The sequence below is a fragment of the Manis javanica genome, chromosome 12 (assembly GCF_040802235.1).
Source record: "Manis javanica isolate MJ-LG chromosome 12, MJ_LKY, whole genome shotgun sequence".
NCBI classification, from domain to species: Eukaryota; Metazoa; Chordata; class Mammalia; order Pholidota; family Manidae; genus Manis; species Manis javanica.
This window is the reverse complement of record NC_133167.1, coordinates 102910592-102935665: the sequence shown is the minus strand read 5'-3', so window position 1 is coordinate 102935665 and position 25074 is coordinate 102910592. Positions and strand designations below refer to the sequence as shown.

The 25074-nt window shown below is 39.1% G+C and overlaps 1 protein-coding gene across 2 annotated transcripts in view; it reads left to right on the top strand.

The window, feature by feature from the left end:
• The window catches only part of TENM3 (teneurin transmembrane protein 3), a 2338142-nt gene that overhangs the window by 1696521 nt on the left and 616547 nt on the right, over nt 1–25074 (top strand). For both annotated transcript variants that reach the window (XM_073219194.1, XM_073219195.1), the window contains one exon: nt 22042–22122. The gene's annotated coding sequence lies outside the window, so the exon portion shown is untranslated. The remainder of the gene's footprint in view (nt 1–22041; nt 22123–25074) is intronic.

Below are 25074 nucleotides of genomic sequence, written 5' to 3'. Positions count from 1 at the left end.
GATTATTCTTGGCCTCCTATCCTCTTAAGGGAAAGCCAGATGCCTAGTTGTAGGACTCTGTTGGAGACCTAGTCTATTTCATGAAAGACCCTATCAAAACACCAGACAGGAGAAAAGTAGGGTTCATGCATGTTTGACAAAAGCATGAAAGTAAAGTCAGTGACAGAGTGTCTCCCTGAGAATCCATGGCCCAAAGGATGTCTGGCTGGGAATTTAGTACAAGCTGTGGTGGAGACAGACTGCGGGATACATTATAAGTCATGAGCTCTGTGTTCCTCAGTGTGTTTATCTGTGAAATGGACACAGCAACTCCATGGGAATTTGTTTTTAAGACTTACTAATAAAAAGGAACTACAGTATCTCAAGTGTACAAAAAACATTAAAGCCAGAACACTCGTATTGCCACAAGAATAGGGTTTATAATCTTTTTTAAACAATTAGATTAATTTGCATAGGGATTCTGCTTGTCTTTTACTTGAAAAGTTATGTAAGCTTTCATCAGGGCAAGATGATTATTCTACATTCTCATTAAAGGAATTGGTAGCCAAAATAATAGACAACTGATTTCTGATTAAACAGTATCTCTATTTGCCACTAACATTTTTTTTAATCACTGAAAAAATGTGGAATATGTATTTAGTTGTCTTTTTTCATGAGCACTTGAAAAGAGTCATTGTCATTTGCAAATTTATGGCCCTTTTTAAAATCACGCACAGAATGCAAAACTATTTATTAGCTGGTGATCACCTACTGACTCAGGTGTTAATTGGGAGTGATTTGCAGTCTACTGGTAATGACTTGGACAGCCTAAAAGATCAGTCTTACAAGGAGTGTTTAGATGAACATCATCTGCAGAAATCAACAGGGAAGAGACTGAAAGAATAAGAGTAGGGGGCTCAAAAAGTTGAGGCACTAGGCTTTCTCTACTGTACCTAAATCCATCCCTGACCCCAAGACTTCCAAGAGAGGAACATTGTTTCCCCAAAACCCCAGCCAGGCATGAAAACCAAAGACTACTTAAATAGCCTAACTGGAGGGACAACCGTTTTCCTGTTTATGATGTGTCATGAAGTGCCTGGTTCCCTAGTCAGTAATTCCTCCATTGCCAAGTTCTGGGACACTACTTAAGCCAGACCTGCCAGCACAACTCTGCGTCCGATGGTGAGATCAGTTCCTGCCCATGATCTCAGTGGAACAGCTCAGAACTCCTGAGGCCCTCGGCCATCATTAGCCTACTCTTGTTAGGACATACCACCCTGGTTGCAATGACTAGGTTTGCCTTTATTATCGTGAAAAAGCACTGGACTCTCTAGAAGGTGTCTTGAAGCAGCATAACGTACTACTTAGAATGTAGGTTTTTCATTAAACTGACCTGGTTAGATTTCCAGCCCCAACAATGATTAGTTCTGTGAGTTTGGGAAAGATATTTAACCTCCCTGAACTTTAAGTTTTTTTCAAAATGTAAAATGGTCAGAATAGACCATCCTTCCACCTACTTCTGGAAGAATCAGAAATACTATAGAGAAGCAACTAGCAGAGTTCCTGGCTCATGGTTTAATGTTAGTTGCTATTCTGCATTTTGTGGGCTTGGTTTTGATCTCCTGAGTTCTTCCCTGGAAGCCACGCTTTTAAGCCCCCGTACCAGTTGCCAGCCTTTTCTAGTATCGAGAATCTTGTCTCTCCTTCTCCTGTTACAGGATATGCTTGATACCATTTTCTGCTCCCTCTTTTCCTCCGACTGAAGAGAGACTTTGAGAACGGTAAGATGGGAGTGCATACAAAGAAAAAGTCAGAACACGGAGATCAGGCCGGTGCTCCGGAGCATGGCAAATTGTCCTGGGATACCCAAGAAGCAGATGGTACAAAGGAGGCATTACCTTCTCTGATTCATTTGCACCATCTACTTCTTGGGCACTGAGGAGAGCCAGCTTTGCCATTCATTCTTTCTTTCTGTAACATTGTAGAGATGAGAAAGACTGTTACGTGTTTATAAACCTTGTGAAGCAATGAGAACCCTGTGCTCCCCTGGAATAGATGCAGTATGGCATGAGCTACCAAAGTCATACCAAATAGCAGCAGAAGGAGGAAAAACCTCCAGGATTCTTCAGGGTGAAAACAACCCATGTATCCCTCTGCAACATACAACCCATCCATATGTCTGGATGACAACAAAGTGTAATAAAGATGTTTTGTTATTATGGAAACGCAAATAGAACAATGCTTTTATTCAGGATAGGACATAATGAAGAATTCCTTTCAACCTCACACTGAGTCCTCTCATTTTGATATAAATCCATTATGGAAAAGAGCAGCAGTTCATTAACTCCTAGAAACTTTGTGCTCATTAAGTATTTAATGAGTTTAACCTTTATGTTATATATAAAATAGTAAGTACCTTGAAAGCTGCAAAACTTTAAAGCCGTATAATTTTAATCCATTTGATGGAAGTCATCATTTATAAATTTCGAAGGTTTTAAATTGGTGAAGACTTGGTCTGTACTTGAGCCTTGGGTTGGGTCTGCCTACCCCATACCAACTAATTTTATTGTTCCTCTTTCATGATGGTCAATTCGATGGGATTATTTCATTTCCAAAGACTGCTTTTACACAGGCTGTATGGCTGTTCAGTGAAATATAATCCAACTCAGCCCCTTCTGCATCTAATAAAATCATCAGTCAGTGTTGGGGGAGCAATCATTGAAATGATGAAATAGCAGTAGCGCTGAAAATAAGCAATGGAAAATTCTGCAAAAGCTAAAATGATACCACTGGGACTTCCTTGATCAGTACAGCCCTTCTCTGGCCGAAAATCAGTTCTCCCTAAGATTTGAGAACCTGTCCTCAGAAAGGAAACTGTTCTCCTGTGGTAAAATCACCTTCCAGGGGAGCATTCTCCTTTATACGACTGTGTCTGATATTTGTAAGGGGGTTTCCACTTAGCTCTCTCACGTTATCAAGCATTTGCTCCTGCTTTGAGGCAATATTGCTGTCAGAGGTTTTTGGTCCAATGGGTGATCGATTATGAGCCCCCGAAGCCCAGGTGCGAGTGTGTGCTTGATCATAGGCTACCTTTAAAATGTTCACACCAGTGCAAATGTGGCATTAGAGTTAATACACAAGAAACAGTGTATTTTAAAAGTCTGAAATATGTCTTGCTTCATTTAAGAAAACAAGGGTCTGTAACTGATTTGGGAAGTGCACGGAGGTTATCATTTGCTGAAGTGGGGAAACACCTAGGTAAGTTAGAGTCTGTCAGAGCCGTCTATAAAGTCCAAAAGACCGTTATCTTGGCTTGATTAGGGAGAATAAGGTGAAGGGTGATTGACTGTAAAATAAGAAAACCTGCAGTAATAATTTTGTACATGAAAGTTGGAAACAAGGGTAACGTCGGGAACAATTTGAAGAATTAATCAAAGCAGTCCAACAAGCGACCAAAGCAGAAGGCAGTTTTCTTCTTTCCTCCCTCCTTTCCTTTCCTTTATTTTTTTTCAAATTCAGGCAGTAGAGCAAACCAGAAAAATCTTATTTGTTCTAAAGCTTCAGAACAACCATCACCCCCAGCACCCACCGAGGTATTTACATTTAAGCCCCTACCTAAAAATGTCTCCGTTTCATCCTGTTACATAACCTGTTTGTGGTCAACCAGTTCAGCATTAAGTAGTTCAAATATAAAATATTTTCCCTGGCTTAATGGGGCTTGGTATTTATACACACACACACACACACACACACACACACACACACACGTATATATTAAACTATTGGCTACTTGTAGTAGAAACAAAGTAACAGAGTTGGCAAGTGTGGGTGGTCTCTTGACACTGTCATTTGTCTTGGTGTGAAAGGAAGGGGTCTCTGTACCCTCCTCTCCATATAGGCAGAGACACTGAATGTGAATGAACTTCTCCTGCCTCAGGAACACCAAGTTCCTGAGGGGCAACTAACCAACAGAGATAGGAAACTCAAATGTCCAATGGGAAGGGGGTTTCTTTCAGGAGCTATAATGACTCTCAGACCAATAGGGCATCAAGCAGAGCTCTGTCGACTTGCCTCTGCTGAAAACATACAATAGTCATGACAAGTATGTGAGGAACAATGTATGCCTTAGAGTATTCAGTTGTTATGTGTCTGAAGTGCAAAGTTCTTTAAAAGAACATGTAGGTTTACTGTCATTTAAGTTTATGGCATACAGATTTATGCTCAAAAAACACAGGGAGATAAGCAACATATGAAAAGAGGAAAACAGCCTTTTTCCAACACTACTTAGTTGGATTTTATGCTACTTGCAGGACCTAGAGTATTTCCAAAATGAAGAAAGAAGGAAGATAGTTAAGTCAGCCAGTTGGCTCCTGATGGTAACTTTATAAACTCCAGAGACCATTTGCCACAGGAACCTGAATTAAGTTTGTAATACTCTCAACTTCACATACCAAAAAAGGAACTTTTTTTGAAAAGGCTTTTAAAGGTCATTACTGTTTTCCCAAATTCCAATTGAACTTGTCTTCCCTTTTTGGTTTGGAGTTTATTGAAGAGCAAAATTAATCACTTCCTTTTTATATTAGGAAGACTGTTTCACTGTCTCAAAAAGCAACCTCAACAGCACTTGCGTTACATCTCTGCCAGAAACAAGCTCTTTCAAAACAGACACAACTTTCCACTGAGAGAGAAGGCATGTGGACGTCAACTCATTTGCTGATACTCCACCCACACTGAGATGTAGACAGTTGGCAAGTGAAGTTAAGTCTGAGTCTATGAAGACCAGGACTGTGGAGGCTCATAGGGGAAGAAGGGGCCTCTCCCTGTAGGTAATCGCTCATCACTCACCAGCAGTAATAGTCTCTGAAACAGCTCTTCATACTTGTCGGTCACAAGCCACCTGTCCTTGCTGAGAACCTGCCCTCGCACCATGCTCCGTGCTTTTCTCTAAACTTACTGACACTTGGCTTTGCTGTCATCCCCTGATACCAGCCTCCTTACAAAAGCTCACGTTGGCCCCGCCTCCTGAGTTGTCCTTTCTGCAGACCGTCGTATTGAGTCTGCTGCCAGCGTCCCCAGGCTTCATTTTTTCACATCAACTTTGCCAGTGGATTAACTGAGATATTATACTTGTTCATGTGAGATATATTGGTTATTTTTTTTAATTGGGTGGCCAATAGTGATTTGAATAATGAGTGTTTCTGGAAATACAAACAGTTTGCAGATGCACAGCATGCGGAGAAGTGAAGTGCCAGCTCTACCTGGGAATCAGCAGGATTCTTGGTGACTAAGTACTGACACTTCCTTTCTGAAAGTTCAGCATCTCTCTAATTACGATTATATTTCATGTCCATTTTATCAGGGTTCTTGGAGGAGAATGCTGTATATAAATTAGTATAAGGAGGGCGGGCTACCAACATTTCTCTTGTAGCTTAGAATACTGTGATCTAAACATGCCACCAGGGCTTCCTTCCAAATCCCCTTAGGTTAGAAAACTCAATATATGGGTTTGGAAATAAAATTAGACCTGATATATTATGCTCCAGGGTTACCAGTTTAAGACTAACTACCCATCTATACTTATTAGTCATTTTGACAAAATAATCTCATAATTGCTTTTAAGAATATATATCATAAGTCAAATTTGGACAGGATTTAAGTTTCCCTCTAATGGTTTGATTTTGTATTTGAGACTTGCATATTACTGTTAAATGTGGAACAGACAGATTGACTTTGTTTTCTTGTTATTTAGTCACTGTGTACTTGAGGTTGACAAGGGCAATCATGTCCCACTAATGCTTCTCAGTGACTACATATGCCAACTGCCCCCACTTCTTAGAAAGCAATGATCCATTTATAGTCCTGCACCCTTTTTTGCTGTGTGCAATTTTCTTGAAACTATTTTAACCTCCTAGGTCTTTGAGTTTGAAAGATATTTCCCAGTGCATATGTTTGCTGTTCCAATAAGCATTTTAAATATAACATAGGGTTTTATTTTGCTAATCCACTTATGAATACTGAGAAAAGAAATAAGACCTTTTGAGACTTAACCTGTACTCTTACCCTCATTATTTTAATGCCAGTAGGAAAGAACATTCATTTTTTTAAGTAAATAGATATGAGGAATATTTTATCTGAAGCCATATTGTGGTTGGCTTATGGTAAAAATATTCTATTCTTGATCAAATATAGCTCTTTATAAAAATATAATGAGATACTACTTTGTTCTTCTCAATTTTGGATTGCTGAACTGCTTTTCATTCTGAAAAAGAAAACATACACGTTATGCTTAAGAGTCCCTCTGTATCTATACAAAAATATTTACATACTTATATATTATGTAATGTATCAAAAACTGACCAATTGGAAATTGAAATGTGCTTTAGAGAAATTATCAGAATGTGGTTGAAGAATATATGTTACATATATGATCATGCATATTCTCATATATACAGGAATTTCTGGTTTAAAAATAAACATCAATGGATGTATTATAAAAAGGGCTGTAGGCTAAAACAATTAAAATCTGACTTCTCAAAGAAAAAAGCAGTATTAGTGTGGATTATGTTCCTGATTCCTGATATTTCAACTCTGTGTGGAAATATTCTATTATCTTCTGATGCCTATAGAGGAATAAATAATATTGCATTTCATATAGCACAGTATCATATATGCTTTATGAAATTTGTACCTTTTCTTATAATTCCTATTTTATTTTTAGTGTAAAATATTAGAAAATTTAAAAAACAGCAACAAAAACTTCGTTCAGTAAGCAAATTTCTATATCTCATCCTAAGAAGTTGAGTCTTTATCCCAAAGGTCATTAAGTCCAGTGAACATGTTTAGACCTCATCTGCTATAGATTCCAGGTGCATCCTTCACACTCCACAGTTGCCTTCCCTCAGCACACCTTTCCTAGGTGTCTGTGACACCACCCCCTTTGGTTACCCTCTGATCTCTCTGCTACATCTTCCCTAGCCACTGCGGAGAATTGTTTTTGTATATTCAACTGACATTCTATATTAGATGTTCACACTCTCTCAAGAACCCCCTATGCATGCCAGTGGTACCAGGTGGCACCTACACACGGATGACTGCAGTGCGTATCTCCAGCCCCAACCACTCCTTGGATGTCCAGCCATGAATCCCACTGCATACTTGGACACCCCAATTCATGTCTCTCAGAAGCCCCAAATGGCACTCACAATTTTCTCCTTCAAACCCTGGTGCTCCACCCTACTCCTAGTTGGTAGCCCAGACATTGGGAGTCATTTTTTCTACCACCCTCTCACTCTCTAGGTGCAGATCCCCTTGACTTTAGCCCATGTATTTCTTATGTTGACTTCTCCCTCTATCTTGCCACCACCCTGGTCCAAACTCCCCTGTCACCTGCCCCATGGATCGCCCTAGTTTCCTAACTGGACCGCTCACATCCAGGTCTGCTTCTTTCCAGTCCATTCTGTGTGCAGAGTTTGATGTTGCCGTGGTTGAACTTCTTAATGACTTCGTGTGTGCTTAGAAAATTGACATTTTTAATATAACGTACAATATTCTCAATGGTCTGACCCCTGCCTACCTTCCTAGCAGCTTCATTTTTTGAGCCTCTTTCCCACTGGCTCCTGCACTTCAATTGCCAGAGCATTGTATTTTCCAAAAGTAGTCATAGTATTATCTCTAGACCCCTGCTCTTCTAGAACCACACCACTCTTGTACCAAGAGGTGGAGTCTACTCATCTTTCTGTTGAATTTGGGCAGGCTTATGGCTGCTGCAAACAATATATTAAGGCAGATGTGATGTGTGATGTTCAAGGCCAGGGCATGTTAGAGGAACAGTGCTCCGACCTGGCTTCTCATCTGGGGATGCCTGCTCTGTGAAATGAGCCATTAAGGTGTGAGCAAGCCCAAGCCTGGCTTATCCAAAAAGACCTCATGGAGACACCTGGACAGAAAGAGGCCAAGCCCCTCGGCCAACAGTTAGCAGCAACTCCCGGATATGAATGGCAAGCCTTCTGATTATTTCAGTCTCCAGCCTTCAAGTCTACCAATTCAGGCCCCAGAGATCATGGAGAAGATAAGCCATCTCCACTGTGTCTTGTCCAAGCTCTTGACCCTTAGAACCTGAGAGCATAACAAATCGTTGTTTTATGCCACCAATTTAGAGGGTGATCTGTTATACAGCATTAGATAACCAGATAGTATTAGATAACAGCCACCTCAGCCCCATGCTCTTAGAATACCATCACCTGCTTGAGACATTCCCTGCCCCAGACTTCTCTACACAAACTCACACTCACCACTCAGTAATTAATATTTCCTTATCCTTCAGAAATCAGCTCATATTTCAGCATGGGACAATGCAGTTGCAGGACATAGGAAGAACACACTAAGAGAACACCAAGCATCCTGTCCCAAAGGAATGGATGTTAAGAGTGGTGGGAATCACCTGACATGCCAAGACCATCAGACCCATGGCCCCAAGGCATCCCAGAAGCTGAAGTTTACTCAGACCTAGGAAAATCACAGAGGGAAATAAACCCAAATTCCATGACTCATGCTGTGGACTATGTGCTGGATACCTTTGGATCATTTTTAAGTTCTTAGTAATTTCTGACCCTTGTAAAACATTCTTGCTCATGTTAGAATAACCAGCACCAAATGTCCAAAGCTGTGGGTCTCTTGCCATCATCTGGGGAGCATTCTTACAGGGATCATGGAATATGGTGGAGCTCCATTAGATTTAGGGAATACTGAGAATAACTATAAGGAGATAGAGGACCACTTTAGTATTTTTTTATGACAAATCAGAAAATCTGCTTTATTTTTTGTGTTTTGTTTTCACAAATTTTTCTGTAGCAAGCATACACAATTTCTTCTTACACGGCCAGTATTTCATTAGAGCAGGTTCACCTTGCACCTTTTTTAGTATTTTCAACGTTCTAGCCTCTCAAACAAGCCTTCCACCAACTTAGTAGTTCATCATATCGGAACTCTCCACTTCTCGATGGGCTTGCAAAGAGATGGGTATGTTTGATTTGAAAACTGCTTCCAAGGATGTTCTATCTCAGCCTTGAGCCCAGTACTTGGCTTCTATCAATTGCTACTGTTACTACAATGAAGCTTTGTTGATGTTTATTTCTTTGTTTAATTGAGGTATAATTGGCATCTAACAGTGTTAATTTCATATAACACTATATTTGATTCAGTATTTGCATATTCTAGGAGAGGATTCCTTGTGATTAGAACTTTTAAGGTCTACTTTCTTATCAACTTTCAAATATGCAATGCAGTAGTATTAACTATAGTTACCAGGCTGTACATTATCCCCATGGCTTATTTATCTTATAACTGGAAGTTTGCAACTTTTGGCCTCCTTTACCCATTTTGCCCACCCTTACCCCCACCTCCCTCCTCTGGAAACCACCAGTCTATTCTCTGTATCTATGATCTTTATTTTTTAACTCCATATGCTATTTATCTTTGTCTGATTTATTTCATGTAATATAATGCCCTCAAGTTCCACTTGTGTTGTTGCAAATGGCAAAAACTCATTCTTTTTATGGCTGAGTAATATCCCATTGCGTATACATATACCACACCTTCTTTATTCATTCATCCGTCAATGGACACAGGCTGTTTCCATAGCTTGGTTATTGTAAATAATGCTATAATAAACATGGGGGAGCAGATATCTTTTTGAGTTAGTGTTTTTGTTTTCTTCAGATAAATGCCAAGTAGTAGAATTTCTGGAGCCTATGATAGCCCTATTTTTAATTTTTTGAGTAAACTCCATACTGATTTCTACAGTGGCAACACCAATTGACATTCCCACCAACCGTGCAAAAGGGTTCCCATTTCTCCAAGTCCTCACCAACATTTATTAATTCTCGTCTTTATGATAATAGCCATTCCAACTGGTATGAGGTGATATCTTACTATCATTTTGATTTGCATTTCCCTAATAATTAGTGATGTTGAGCATCTTCTCATGGGCCTGTTGACCACTGTATGTCTGCTTTGGAAAAATGTCTATTCAGATCTTCTGCCCATTTTTAAATCCGATTGCATTTTTGCTATTGAACTGTGTGAGTTCCTTGTGTACTTTGGATATCAGTTCATTGTCAAATACAGGCAAGTGTTGAATTCTTCTTGAAATAATGTGTAAGGATCCAATTCATGGCTGCAATCAGACTGATTTATTTTTCCTAGAAGATACCCTAGAGCTTATATAATAACTAAGTGTGCTCTCCAAACCAGTTCACTTGGGGTCTTATCCTTGTGCACTACCTTTCCTCAAGGCGTGTTGCGATCGCCACCGCAGAGGAACTTGCCGTTACAGAATAGTATCAGCCTCATTGTTCTGGACTCCCTGAACACCTCTCCTTGCCCCTGTATGCTTCTCTTTCCTACCCTTGCCCCTTGTCCCCTGTGGTCTTGACCTCAGGCTTCCCTTTCTCCTCTGATGCTAAAGTCTGTAGTTCATGGTCTTCTAGGAACCAGTCTAGAACTAAAAGAGACGCCTCTAGGAAAAGAGGCTGTGAGGCTCAAGGAGAGCCTGTCGGCTCAGCATCTGAAACTGGCATGGATACAGTTACCAAGCACCCTGAATTTGAGCAGTATAAGTCAAATTTTGTCTAAAATTATATTTTTCATTTCAATGAAAGACCTACCCTTTCTCAGTGAGTGAAGTATTCTCTATATAATTTTGAAAATACTTGGTTACCCGAAAATTAGGGAAGTTGGGAACTAATATCCTGGCACTCGGGGTGGCTACCTCCCAGTCACCTCCAGCTCTGTTAACCAAGCCAGGGCAGCCGAGTATATAGCCTCCGTCCTCGACCTGCAGGGACATCATTTGTCAGTCATGAAACCCTTTCCCAAAAAGCTCGAGCTAGACCACCATCCCCACCATAACCATCTAGCCAGGCACTACCAGTCCACCTAAGCTGGCTCAGAAAATGGAATTTATTTGTCACTTTGGAAATAAAGGTGAGCCCATTTTCTCCAGAAATATATTATGAAAACGGAGACTTTATGAGGTAAAGAGGAAGCTAGCAGGGACAGAACCTGGGGGTACAATGGGGCCCCTCCCACGGTTCTCACAGCAGTCCATTAGACTAAATTAGATTTATTAAATTAGCTAATTGTCATGTTGGAAGGCACAGGCAAGCTGATTCTGAGATGAGAAACAAAACAAATAGGTTGTAGCAGTATGGATGGGGCACCGGGGAAGCGTTTAGCCTCACTAAACTCCAGGCAGCCGGTCCTAATGAGGTGCGCTGGGACTCCCGCTCCTGCAGAGCCTCTGAGCTCCGGAGAGCAGGCCCTGCGACCAAAGGCCCATCTCGAAGGGGTCAGCCTCTCCAAGTGACATGCAGAGAGATTAGCAAAGTGTTTAATTAAGGGTAAACTTCATCAAGCCAAACAAGCCAATCCCAGCTGTATTTGCTACAAAGGCAAAGTCCAATATTAAAGGAAGCAGACTTATGAATAATCAAAAGGAGACTTAGGATTGAAATGAAGAGACACAGACATACCCCATTTTTAAAAAGGAATTTTAAAGGAATTGAATTGCAGTCTACTTTTTCTTTTGACTTAGCCAGAGCGACCTTTACCATGTCTGATGATGCCGGGGTGTGTCTCAGGGGCTGGAGTGCGAGCCCAGGTCCCCTCTGGGCACCCCCACTGCCCCACCTTCCTGCAGGGGCCAGCTCCTTGTCAGCAATGACTGAGGACTCCGCTCTGCATCCTGGCAGCCAGGTGGCCAGACAGTCCTCACGTCCCCTTCCCTCTTGTTAGAATGTTAATAGCAGGGGGCAAAAAGCAAAGCCACTCTTAAACATAGTGTCCTGAACATCTTGTTTTTCTCCATTTGGGCTTCCTACTAGATTTTACAAAATGGCAGCTATCACCCAACACAGTCATTTCTCGTGCGGGTATCCCCAAAATGCCGGTAATTTCACGGTCCTACATTTTTTAATGCATAATTTTCCATTTTTAAGATGACTGTTTTCATGATACTTTAGCTCTAGGAGGTTAGGGAAAACCTTCACTATCTTAAAAATATAGAGTATGATCTTATAAAATCTTGGCTATTCTTTGGTTTGTACCAATGAACAGTTTCATAAGTCAATGGGTCTTTATTGATTATTTTGGGAACCTGATATTTTCAACCACCAAAAATAACCTGAGTGGATAAAGATCCCCCGCTGATGACTCAGTGAAATGTGAGGTGTGTTTTTCCCTGTTTTAGAGACATTTATCCTTCAATGTGCTATGATAAAGATGACTGAGATAAAGGACTGCGTGCCAATGTGCAATACAAAGCAAAATATATCCATTTTTCCATTTTTCTTTCCTTATAACCTTGAATTTCGTAAGTGTTTGGTGCTGCAGTTGAGGCGTTTAAGGCTATCAGAACCACAGAAGTTTTACAAAGAGTAGAATGTTTTGCCCTATTACACACATACGCTTCATTCTCAGTTCTCTCATAGGAAGACAGTATTTGCTTTTCCTTCCTTGTTTGGGGCATTTTTTTTTTTGTTTTTAGATTTTTCCCTGACACCACATTTGTAAAGGCAGGTGTCACAACCCCTTTGTCCTCAGCCACATCGCCCATACGAAGGTCTTTGCATCTGGTCCGCATGGCCGATGGGAAAAACCTTTGGCTTCAGTGGGACTAGTAAAATCCACTGCACAAGCCTGCGTCTCTGACAGTCTCCATGCACCTTCTACTTGCTTAACAGAGCATTAGGAATATGTGATTAGGTCCAAACTATACCCACAGTATCATTAAATAATAACATCATAAGCTAAACATCATTTCTTTGCCAATGAAACATAGCCCATTAGCATATAAAAATTAAATGCTTTATTTCTTTTTCACATTACCTTGAAATTTGTTAGTAGTATTCACTTCAGATTGTTTTTCCAGCATTGATTGGTTTTACAAAAAAGTTAAGTGACAGTCATTTTTAATATTGGTATATGCATTAACCTATAATTTAAAACAATTTAAAATGTAAAACAGCATTTGTAACTTTGGCCATATCATATTTTTCTCTGGATATTCTAAGAAATTCATGTCCCAAAGTTATAAAATCCTCCAAACTTCCTGTCATTATTTCCCTTATAACTAATGCATATCCCAAACACAGGCAAGATAATATGAAAAATTTAGGCTGTCTGTGGCTTTTAGATACAGGTCAGAGAACAAGTTTTGGACTGGACTGAGTTTAGCCAATTCGCCTCAGGGCTGGCCCTGCTGCCCTCACCTCTGTTCTCTAGTGCCACCCCCACCCAGTCCCCTGACCTGCCCGGCTTCCCCCTCTGCTGACAAAATACAAGTAAGAGAAAAGCAAGAAGCTTGGTGGATTACGAACATAGGTTGGTTGAGAGGTAGGTTGGTTTGTGTCTTTAATTTTCTACCACATCAAGTGAAAACTAGCTTGCTGGGCTGGTATATATTTTTAAAAAGGGACTTTTTCCTGGATTGAGTTTTACGTAGTAATTCAGATTTGTGTTGGAGGGAAAGGGATAGCCCTGTTTATACTTGTGTGCAGTGCTTAGCCTGCTGTCTTCTAGGAGGAGAATGATTTCTGAGCATCGTTTCCTCACTATACACTTTTTATTATAAGTTTAATTCTGTCAATGTCAACATGGTAAAATCCAGATACAAACATACCACTTATTTAGATAAGAAGCTCAGAGAGTTGCATAGGGTAAAAGAGTGATGCAGACTTCTTAAGGAATTTTTCTTCTGGTTAAGACACGCATTGCCTGAGGGCGATATGAAGGCAGTGGTAGAATCCTATAAATTGTCATAGTGTTAATTTGCATAACAAACAGCAGCAGGCCAACTGGAACCTCTTACGAGCCCATGGACATTTCAGAGGGATTGACTGCGATAGCTTTGTCTTGCTCTTTTATAAACTAAAGGCACGCTTTATGATTTATTGGTGATGTCTTCAGAGGAAGAGAAAACAGAACAAAGGTCTTAAGCTTCTGAGCAACGTAAGGAACTTATGATATTATATCAAATGACAATGCAAACCACAAGAAATGTATGGTAAGGCCGGAACCATACTGTACATTTCCCTAGAGCTGGAAATGATAGTATGAACGTTCAGAGTAAAGGAACATCTAATTCGGAAAGAGTAGTTATTTGCTTCGTACACCCAGATAAGTTACTGTTTATTTCTCTTCTAGTAGGGGATCATTCCTTTGGTTTTCAATATTCACTTCCGTGGTATGAGGTTGACTTGTTAGCAGGTCATCCTGTACACGCCCATCCTCTGCAGTCGTCCATCCTGATGGGCCGGTGCTACAATCACGCAAACTTAGTTATTGTTTTCTTCACTATTTGCTTAATTCAGAGGCGTGAGCTAAATGGAAAAAAAAGTAATTGGCTGATTTGTGATTATTTGGAATGTTTGAAATGATTTGAATGGATAGGAATTCTTTGCTTCAGGGAGCCTTTATCCAACAGTATTCTAAGGAACTAGGAAAGCCCACATCCTGATCTCATCTCTGACGTGCTTTGACAAGTTGCTGCACCTCTCTGACCTTTGTATAATGAGGAAAATAATATTTATCTAGCATAAATGAAACCTTCTTTTGCGTTTTCTTCAGAATACTTCACATTGATACAGTGGGCTTCCCTCTAGCCTGTTCGCATGCTTTACAAATAAGATCAGTTTACCAGTTTGATGCTTCCTACTGCATAGATGTGTAAACCGAAAAACAGAAATCACATTTTACCACACATCTGGGGATATAATAATACCTAGTATTTGCCAAGCAGCTCCTTGTGCCACATATTGCCCATTATCTCATTTAAATCTTTAGCAGTTCTGGGAGGATTTCATTCCTGTTTTCATTGTAAAAGACTAAGAAAACTTCCACGGGGAAACTTTAAAATACACCTAAGTTTAGAAAAAATCCTCCGTGACACCCTTCCACAGAACATTATTCTTTTCCCTGAAAGAACTTAACGGAAATTTGCAATCCTGATGTATTTGTCCACTGGTTTCAGGGTCTTCTAGGGTTCTTGTTATCCACTGTGTGGCTATCAGCCAGGAACATTCTGGCAGATGGTAGGTGAAGAGCAACTACTTGGTGGATGAATAAATGTAAGTGGGAAAATGTTAGTATCAAGGGGACAAGAGTTGTCCCTGTCTTCCTTTCTCCCTAAAACATTAACTTATTGAAAAGAACATGTACCATCTTTCTAATCAAAAAAAAAGTTCCAGAAGAAAAGTAAAAGAAAGACAGGAGGCACTTACTGAATTGCTAAACATTTGACTCCATGGAAGATAAACCTACCCTAAAAATATGTTTAGGTAAGCAAATTCATATTTTACTAAATATGAATAAATATAAAAATGAATATAATTTCTACCATGGTTTTCCCAGTTAATTTTTTTTCCTTTGCATTTCAAAGTCTAGCTTGTTCACAAAGCAATCCAGAGAAGGAAAGAAATTCTACCAGTTACTAGGCATTTCTTAAATATCAAACATCATCATGAAATGTCACAATTTGGGCTCAAATTGTGAATCAGAAAATAATTTTAAACTTGAATCACAATAATAATAATCCTGTACTCACACCAGTATAAAATTTTTAATAGTATTTCTGGCCTGAAATGGATAGTGGCTGGGGGTTGGGAGGTGGATAAAAAGACACAGAAAACCAAAAAAAAGAACCCATTTCCACTTTTTTTTTTTTTCCAAATATAAAAGCTTGCCCTGAGCAGATGCATTTTTCACAGTCCTGTCAGCATCAGGCCTAATTGCTTTTCATGTAAATTAAGAATAGGTACCTTTGTTTAAACAGTAATCTAGGTCAAAGTGAGAGGGTGGTTTATTTGTTTTAGCTTCTTTATGGCCCCGGAAAGCGTGGCAGAAAAGTTCTTGACTTCCATTTATTTAAGTAAGAAAAACATTTCTCCTCTCAACTTTTTCCCCCCAAGTTCCACTAACAACAAAGATCCACTCCGTACATCATGGATGCAATTTAAAGATACCGAGTAGCTTTGTTGTTTAAAAAACTGGGGTTTTTCGGTTGCTGCTATGTATTGTTAAATCTGCTGTATTTGTTAAAGCTTGATGAATCAGAGAACATGCAGAGGGTAAATATTGATTTGAGACCATTTGCTTTTGCAATTCCTTCAGTAGAATTATGATAGGTTTCTCCTCCTCTCCTGGATATAGACACATTGGGGTTATTTTTTTGTTGTGTGTTTGTTTTTTGTGAAAAAGATATAAAACCACCAAGATGATCAGACAAATTTTGAACATAGATTATATCACAGGGAGGAACTTCTGACTGACCCCTTCTGGTTTATGGCACCAGTGAGTTTAAGTATGTGCCACAGATCATTGGCCCCGTGCACATGGAAAATTGTTATCTCAGCAGGTTCTACCCCGAATCTGTTGAAAAGGCTTGTTCATTTGTTCACGTGTTTGTTTGAAACATTTCAGGACAGAGGACTGTTTTGTGGACGGTATGCCACAAAGGAAGCTTATTTTTAAAGAGCAAAGAAATGTTTTCCTCACTTATATCATTTGTACTAATACAAGATATCATCTGTACCAAAATTCATTGTACTTGTAATCCCTTGATTGCCATACTCTCATGAATATGAAGTGTTAATAAAAAAATAATTTAGAAGCATTCCAGGCCCCATGGCGGTCATGGAGCTACGTGGGTCTAAAACATAGGCACTTTCTATGGAGGGGATCGATTCTTTACCTCAGTGGCGCTATCAAGTGACATTACCCCACTGTCCCAGAACATTACAGTAGCACCCTGATGACTCTACATTTCATTTTTTAAATGCATTGTTAATAATAAAGAAAAAACATTGACTGTAAACTGTAAATTTGGGGCAAAAGCAATATCCAAAAGATTACTATTGGTTGGAAGGAAAATGCAAAATCAAGATTCAAAGAGAAATATTTTTCCTTAAGAACCTGAAATACTTCTTTACTAAGAATATAAATGAGTGAGCCAGGTATTGTTGTGTTTCTACTTATTTTGCTTATAAGAAAATGAATTTTTAAAATGTCTATACTAAATGCGTACATCCAGCCAAAGTTTAATAATGGGAGCAGAAGGGAGGAGACAGCAATTTAACTAAATTAGGAAAATATAAAATGTGTGCTAACTATTCTGGGGGTGGGGTGGATCCTGATGGTTATATATTTATGTATTTAGTGTTTATTTACACTCTGCCTTCTTCATAAATGATGCATGGTGTATTTATTTATACTCAGCTTTCTATCAAAAATGATTTAGGGTGGCTAAATCTTGATGTAGCTATTTTTTTTAATGAATTGTCCCTTTTAGTAGTAAAACTATGAGATGCTCATGGAACATTTAAAAAGCCTTTATATTGTCCTTTCATTTGTATGAAAAGGAGAGTTATAAAAAGAAATACACTGGTATTCAATGTTTAAGTTTTTAATATTAGAATACACTAACAAATTTCAAAGGTGAGTAGTAAAAACACTGAGATTTAGTTGGGACATTCATAATGTCCAACTGCTCACATTGTGTATATTGGATAAATATTCAGGTTGGAGGGAGTTGTTTAAAGGTTTCACACCCAGTTTTAATCTTCTCTTTGTTGTTCATTGGAAAACACACTTGAAATACATTCTGTTAACATAGTGAGATATTCTACAGTAACATTTTTCAAAATATCAACTATCTTGAAAACTGAAGATTTGTTTCTGTCAGAAATAACTCGAAGTTTGCTGTGTTATTTAAATTATTTTGTTCTGCATGTAGAGTCCAAAGCTTAAATCTCCTCATGGCTGGTTGACATGCCATGGAAAGCATGGTAACACAACCCAAACGAGCAGATGAGCTTGTTATTAAAAATATTATCAAGATAAACAAATCAGCTTAATGAAGTGGGGGCTGAGAAGTATTTATGTAATATTATTTTGATCGGCAAAGTCAACAACACGGTTTTGGCTCAACTGCCATTTTAATATTAGCATTTACCGTCTGGATGGGCAATAAATTTTAGATTTTGAACTTTAGGATTTATGAGAATATAAATTCTGGAGCTCACCCCTGGTAGAAATAACAGAACTCTGGGAAATCCGCACATCCAGCACGTTACGACATTGTCTGTTGCTTAGCGTTGCTCTTCGTCCTTCTGATGCTCTTGATCTGCAGGGACATCAGTTGTGTTCATGGGGTTCTTGGATCTGCTGTGGCTGTTGTAGTATTTCCCAGGGAGTCTCCAGGCCACACCCAGAGCAGTACTCTTAAAGCATGATATGACCATGTCTCTTGCTTGAACCCCCTTTGATGCTTTCCAATGGTCTCCGGATAAAATTTACAATCTTTAAAGTGCCCACTGTGTGCTGCCCATCTGGCCCCTTCTAGACTCCCTGACCTCCTACTGCACATTGGCCTTCTTGCAGTTCTTCAAGCCTACCATTCTCCCTTCTGTCACAGGGCCTTTGTACAAGCTGTTTCCTCTGTCTGGAAGGTTCCCCCCCCCGCTCCAGGGGGCCCAGGGAAATCCTACCACCTTCGCCAAAGAACCTTTTCTGGGCCTCTCAGGTCTTTCTGCCGTGTGGTCTTACGAACACCTGCACCTGTGGTATGTAGACAGCTCTATTTGTGTGATGAGCTGACTAATACCTGTCTCAGCAACGTGAGGAAAAAAGCAGTGTCTGCCTTTGCTCATCTTAAATCTAACACAACGCCTGTCACATAGCATGCATGCAATCATATTTGTTGAACAAATGAATAAATAATTAAGAATCTGTATTTCAGTCATCTAGTTTTATCTTTCTAGTGTGCAAAGACCACTTGCACAAAAATTTTAAATAGTTCTTACAGGAACCACCACTCGTGCTTTTTCCTAAGGTGCTTCTAAAACTAAAACGGCAAGTGAGACCAAAAAATGCCATTTACTTTGCTGATTAGGAAGAAAATACTTGAATACTTCTCGACCACAACTTTATTAAGCTAATTTGTTTATCTTGCTGGTATTTTTTGAACAAGTTCAATTTGCTTTTTGAAATGGCTTTGAAAATCTACAGACCTCACTCTATTGTTGCCAGCTTATTTCATAAGGTGTCAAAAATTGTTCTAATCTCCTAAAATGTCTCCTCCTCTTGTGTGTTTTGCATTTTCATAAAGAATCCCCCTTATATTTGTCTATAATAACAGGCTAAAACACACACACAAAAATATAATGAATAGGGTCTATACTGTCATTCTTTTGAATTTTAAGCAATTCAAACTATCTCTACCCCCAAACTTCTTTATCATATATGTTGTAAGTACAGTTTCAGATTTTTCCCTGGACTAAATTACCAAACTTTTATATCAATTATTATTTTCACCGTAAGTAAGCGCCTGGCACCAGCAGACCAGGGCTTAGTCGTTTTTCTGCAGGCGTGAGCTGCCGCCTTGGTAACTGTCTTTGAATGATCTTATTTGTCTTCATTCATTGGCATATTTAACATGTGTTTGCATACATTTTTTTTTTCCTAAGGTGTTAAGCTAATCAATTTACACAAAAAGAACCTTGTCTTACTGTTATGTTCCTGCTCTTTCTTTCAAGATGAAATTGAAACTTGGTGGGGAGTATAGGATGTAATCACTACATAAAGACACGGAGGATTTAAGAAAATATTAATCACTCTAAAAGATGAGCCCTAATGACAAATTACTCTCATTATACTTTCTCTGCTTTACCTGAGTTTGCATGAGCACTTCCAGCTCAACTGTTCCACCCTCTACTGTGCGATTCGGATGCTCGTACTAATCGAGTAATTGGTTCTAGGAGAATATGATTAGTTTCACTTTGCATCCAACCAGTCTTAAACACTCCTCAAAACACAGCTATTTAAAATTTCCTGTTACCAGTCAAGATTCTAGTTCCTCATCTTAAAAACAATGATTTCAGCCAGCCAGGGCAAACTTATTTGCCTCCAAAAAATAAATGACGGTCATTTGGAATTAAAAAGCCTTTTTAAAATATCAGCGAGCCCTCTAAGTACTTCAAAAATACGAACTCATTTTATTCTCATAACAAACAAAGAAACAAAAGGGAAAGTTCCCTTTTGTCCCCATTTTAAAGATGAAGTCATTAAGGCATAGAGAGGTGCGGCGTTTTGCTGCATGTTGTCCAGGCACGGGCGGTCCGTGGCAGACCTGGGCTTCTTCTGCAAGCACTTTGGTTTCAAAACCTGCATTTTAAGCATCCTGTAAACAGGAGTTGGACAAGTAGCTCCAAAAGTAACAGTCGCCCTGCAGCGATAGGTGCCGTGAGAGCATCAGGGGTCGGTGTCCGTGCTGGGCTGAGACCCAGACTTCACTGCCCGGCAACCCGCATGCTGGAGATGGGCTCCCACGACACTTAGGCCTGAGAAGTGTCCGAGACCAAGGCTGAGCTATAAACTTCTCAAATATCTGCATCCTATTTTTTTGGTTTAAAGGATGAAGTTTTTTTTCTCAATAAAGGAATACTGCTCCGTGGGCATAGATTACCACACACCAGAGTTGAACCACCCTTCTGTGCTCAAGAACCCATTTCCAATTTCAGGAGACCTCCTCATTGTCCCCCAACTCCTTGAGATTTTGTAGAAAGCTCCCTCATTTTGTCGAAAGCTCCCGCATCTATAGCAGCGCTGTGGCCAACCAGCATTCTTAGACACACAGTGGTCAGTCTGAAGGAGTATCAAGGATTTAAAATGAAAACACTGAGAATGTAGGACATCTATAGGACCCTATGTCAGGTGTCCACTGCATGAAAAGACCAGGTGAATTACTGTGAGAGACGAGACAAATATGAATGATGCTATTATAGATGTAAAATGATATACACACAATTACGTATCCTGTGATCTCCAGACAGTTCTCATCCTTTCAAATCCATCTGTAGCATTTAACGCTGTTGACCCATTATTCCTTCTCAAAATGCTCTCTCCTGGGCCTCTGATTAATTGACCTTGATTCTCTTCCTCTTTCCCAGTACACCCATCTCCTTCACTGCCTGTTCCTCATTCTGCGACCCTGCAGGCAGGTATGTCCTCGAGTGCAGACCAGCTTCTTCCTGTCCCTTAAGAGGTTATTTCCGTTCCATGACTCCCAATTCTGTATAACTCAACATTTTTGGCTAACTTATTAACCAGACATTGATCTGGCTCCTCAATATGTCTTAGAAAGCAAACATACCAGCTTTCTGAAAAACCAGTTCTCCTTGCTTTTTCCAATAATTACATCAATTATCTCATAGTCAACATGGTTCAAAACCTAAAAGTCATCTCTGATTGATGTTTGCCTGGCTCAGATCCTCCATGCTTACAGTTTGCTCGTGTTGTTACTCTGTTTCTTAGTGTAGGGTGGGAAAGAGGGAAAGAAAGGGAATATGGAGAATGGCATTCATTGTTTGACACTTGGGAACTACTCCAAAGGACTATGAAGCTAAAATGAGAAATTCAAGGAAGGAATTCATTTTAGCTGTAATTGCTATTTAAAACAGCCAAGTAAAATGCACAAACAAGAAACTCACACCTTTTTTTTCCTTCAACAGAACCAGAAACAAATATTTGTAAATTCCGCACTGTAATAAACATAATCCTGGGCCCTGGGAATACAATGTGACATAAAATATTTCCTACACTTAAACTAACTAAGTCTTGCAATGTGTAATAAGAATTAGCAACAGAGACAGAAATAGGAGGGGCTGTAAACAAGATAGAAAGGTGGCAGATCTTAGATTAATTCATAAACATTTCACTCTTTGCAAAGAAAAATAAGCCGTAAGTTTCTAGCTTTTGCTACTAGAAAAAAAAAAAGCAAAAATACTCTGCATGGACACATGAAATAAAAGTTTAACACATTGCCTGAGTAAATCACACACTCTTCTTGTGATGATTAATAATTGTTTTCTGTTTGGCTGCTATGAATCAGCAGTAATCCCTTTTTAACAGGCATCTCAATTTTTAGAGTTTCAAAAGCAAAAGTTTTCATATATAATATCAGATCAAGTTTTCTTCTAGTTTATGTATTTCTTTGTTTTTTTGTTCTAGAGTTCCTGCTCTTCTAAGACAAAGTGATTTAGAATTTTTGTGCAGTCAAGAGAAATAAAGACTCCATTTAAAGAAGAAAAGGTAAGTCTTGGTGCTCAAACGTCTCCAGACCTCCAAATGAGGTTGTTACTTATGCTTTTAACTTCCACGAATTAGCTGTAGGTAAAGGATTCTAAAAAGGGTCATTAGTCTGGTTTCCATGCTCTTTGTGATAATATGAAAGCAATGGCATTTCTATAGCTTTTTTTCTGGAAAAGTAGATGAATCAGGACATTCTAAAATATAGGATCTCTACTTGCTAACTAGAGAGAATTGTCTACAGGGTGGAGCAGACAAAACACAATGGATTATGGAGTGTGTGCGTATTTCCCTCTTCGGAAGTGGTGTGTTTAGAAGCTCTCTTGTTCTCCAGAAGTCTCCATCCTCTCTGAGTAGCACTTACATGGCAACCTCAGAGAACTGAACTTGCGCCTGATTACTTTTCTTTCTCTCCTTGATAAAGCTCAGTGCGTTTTCTCAATGGTAAACATGGTCTAGTAATGGAAAGCTTTTGAACCTTGGGAACAGATTCATTTAAAACCATATTCTGAGGGGTTTCCACAAAATGAAAAGTATCTTCTAGCAGAAAGCTGTAAAAGAATTTACAACAGAAAAATCTGATCAGTGTCCCATTCAGGATGTGTGTACAGTAGTGCCTAAAAGATCCGGTTTCCTTTAGTAAATCATTCAGAAAGTGCCTGACTCTTTGGGCTTAATGGGTAGAGGTCTTTGAGTCTGTCTGCCTGCTTCTGATTAATGGCTTGTTCTTCTTGTAATGCAAAAGGCAGTAGAAATTACCCATGGAGTAAAGGGCTTTCCAAATTAGGAAGTAGTTATGAAATAAACTATGTTGGAATGGTAACATTTTTACATCAGAAAAACTGAGTTACTTGAGCATATTTCTTCTCGATACTCTTCATTCAGAGACAACATAGTGTTCTTAAGATGAGAAAACAAATCATTGCAGACATATAGAGGTTAAGTGCCTACATCTCACAATAATAGCTATGGTTGTGTCACTGATATAATTGCATACTCGGGTCACTAAATTTGAATTAATTTTATATCCAAAATGAGTGATCTGTAACTTTTTTCTACACTGAAGCTGATACAAGTTCAGTAGTGGCAGAAGAGGTTTTTGCTGTTCAGCTTACAGAAGGGCAAAGAAAGGGTAAGATTTGTTTTTAAGAAAAAAATTGTGGTTTAATTGTTAAAGAAAACAGCAACTACTGTTGTTTTCTTTGAATATCCCTCTCAGGCACTTATGTTTTACTTTTCCCCTAAGGCTGTCTCAGAAAAGTGACTTGAGAGTCCTTTAGTAAAAGTTCTTTCATGCCCACGCACACTTACATATTCAATGAGTAATTAATCAAAACTAAAATAAAGCTCTGAAAAGAATGGCGGTGTTACGTGCCACCTCCTGAGTGCAGGGAATTTCTTCCTACAATCTCAACTTAGGTAATGGTGAGATTTCTCCATTATGATAAAACCATTAATAGTACAAAATAGACTTATAATTTACCACCATATATTTCCTCTGTAATTCTTTTAAGACCCTCTAAGGATTTTAGCATTGTATTTTGCACATAGTCTATAGAACCCAAAACCCTGGACATAGGCATGCAATATAGAGAGAGCCTGGATAAGAAGTGGTTTACCAAGTTGTTCTGCTAATATTTCCCTCAAATCCTACTCCTGACTTTTCTTTCCATTCAAATGTGAATCACACCCACTGTGAAAAAGCTCTCTGTATAGTTTTATAATAGGCTTCAAATAAATTAAATTTTTAGGACAAATGAGCGTGGAAGTGTTCCAGTAATGCAGCACATGGCTCCTCGTATTGCTAATTTCAGGCACTCTCGGCTGAAATGTAATCACCGGTGTGTTTTCTCCTGTAAAAATAGAGCTTGATATTCAGTGCAAAAGCAATGCTTGGCTCTCTGAAACCCAGTGCTGATGAGATTGCTTCGGATCTCCAGCATTTCATCTTAGAAAAGCTCTTTCTATGAACGCCACCGTGATAAAACATGTCAACCTCCCCTTGTCTTTTAAGCACCTCTCTTCAAACCCCCTTCTCTTGTGAGTCCATGAAACACACTCTTCCCGTACCAGGAGGTTCTCTAGAACAACCGTTGAGTCTTTAATAGCTAATATATAAACTTGAATGTTTGACTGCTCCTCTGAGATGCACATAGAATGATAGCTTTTCATACAAGGCAGTTGCTGCTATGTAGGTGGGCCGCTGCCTTAAAAACACACATACAAGCCTATATCTTGAGAAGAGAAAAGAAGTTATCATTCGCATTAAAAAAAGCTTTCATCCACATACCCCTAAACTCTTCCTAAATCAGGCAAAACAACTACCCATTTACTAACTTGGGAAAAACACCCAAACAAAAGAAAAGAGAACAAGAAAAAACAACTCTAAATGAGTCACCCCAGACTATATTTTCTAGGAAGATTTCTAGAGTTTGCATGGTCTGATTTAGACTAAATAAATGAGACTATGCTTGGGGCATGTGTTTTAGCTGGTATTTTTCAGTGTGATCATAAATGCATATTTCCTAAGGTTACCCAGATATTTTAACCAAGTCTAACAAAGAAGCGTTTCCTGAATCTAAACAATTACAAATGATGTTTTGCAAAACACAGCACCCAGCACTCAATTTAGGTAATTTAGTTCCATGGCACAGAATCCTGCTATTATTTAAAAGAGTTGGTAGGAAGAATGGAAATCATGTTAAAATGTTACCTGGTCAGTTTTAGAAATGGAGAAAAGGAACAGCATAAATAATTGAAACCCACGGGTAAGGCCCGGCTTTCATTTTTCAGTCAGCCCCAGCCCTTTTCAGGCCTTAATAAAACTGAATTCAAAATTGCAAAGCATTTGACTTACCTACAAGTTTTATTTTATTTTTTTCCTACTGGATCAATATTGACCAAAAGAAAAAGGGACAGTTAAAGAACCCACATGATAATACCCAAACTGAATAA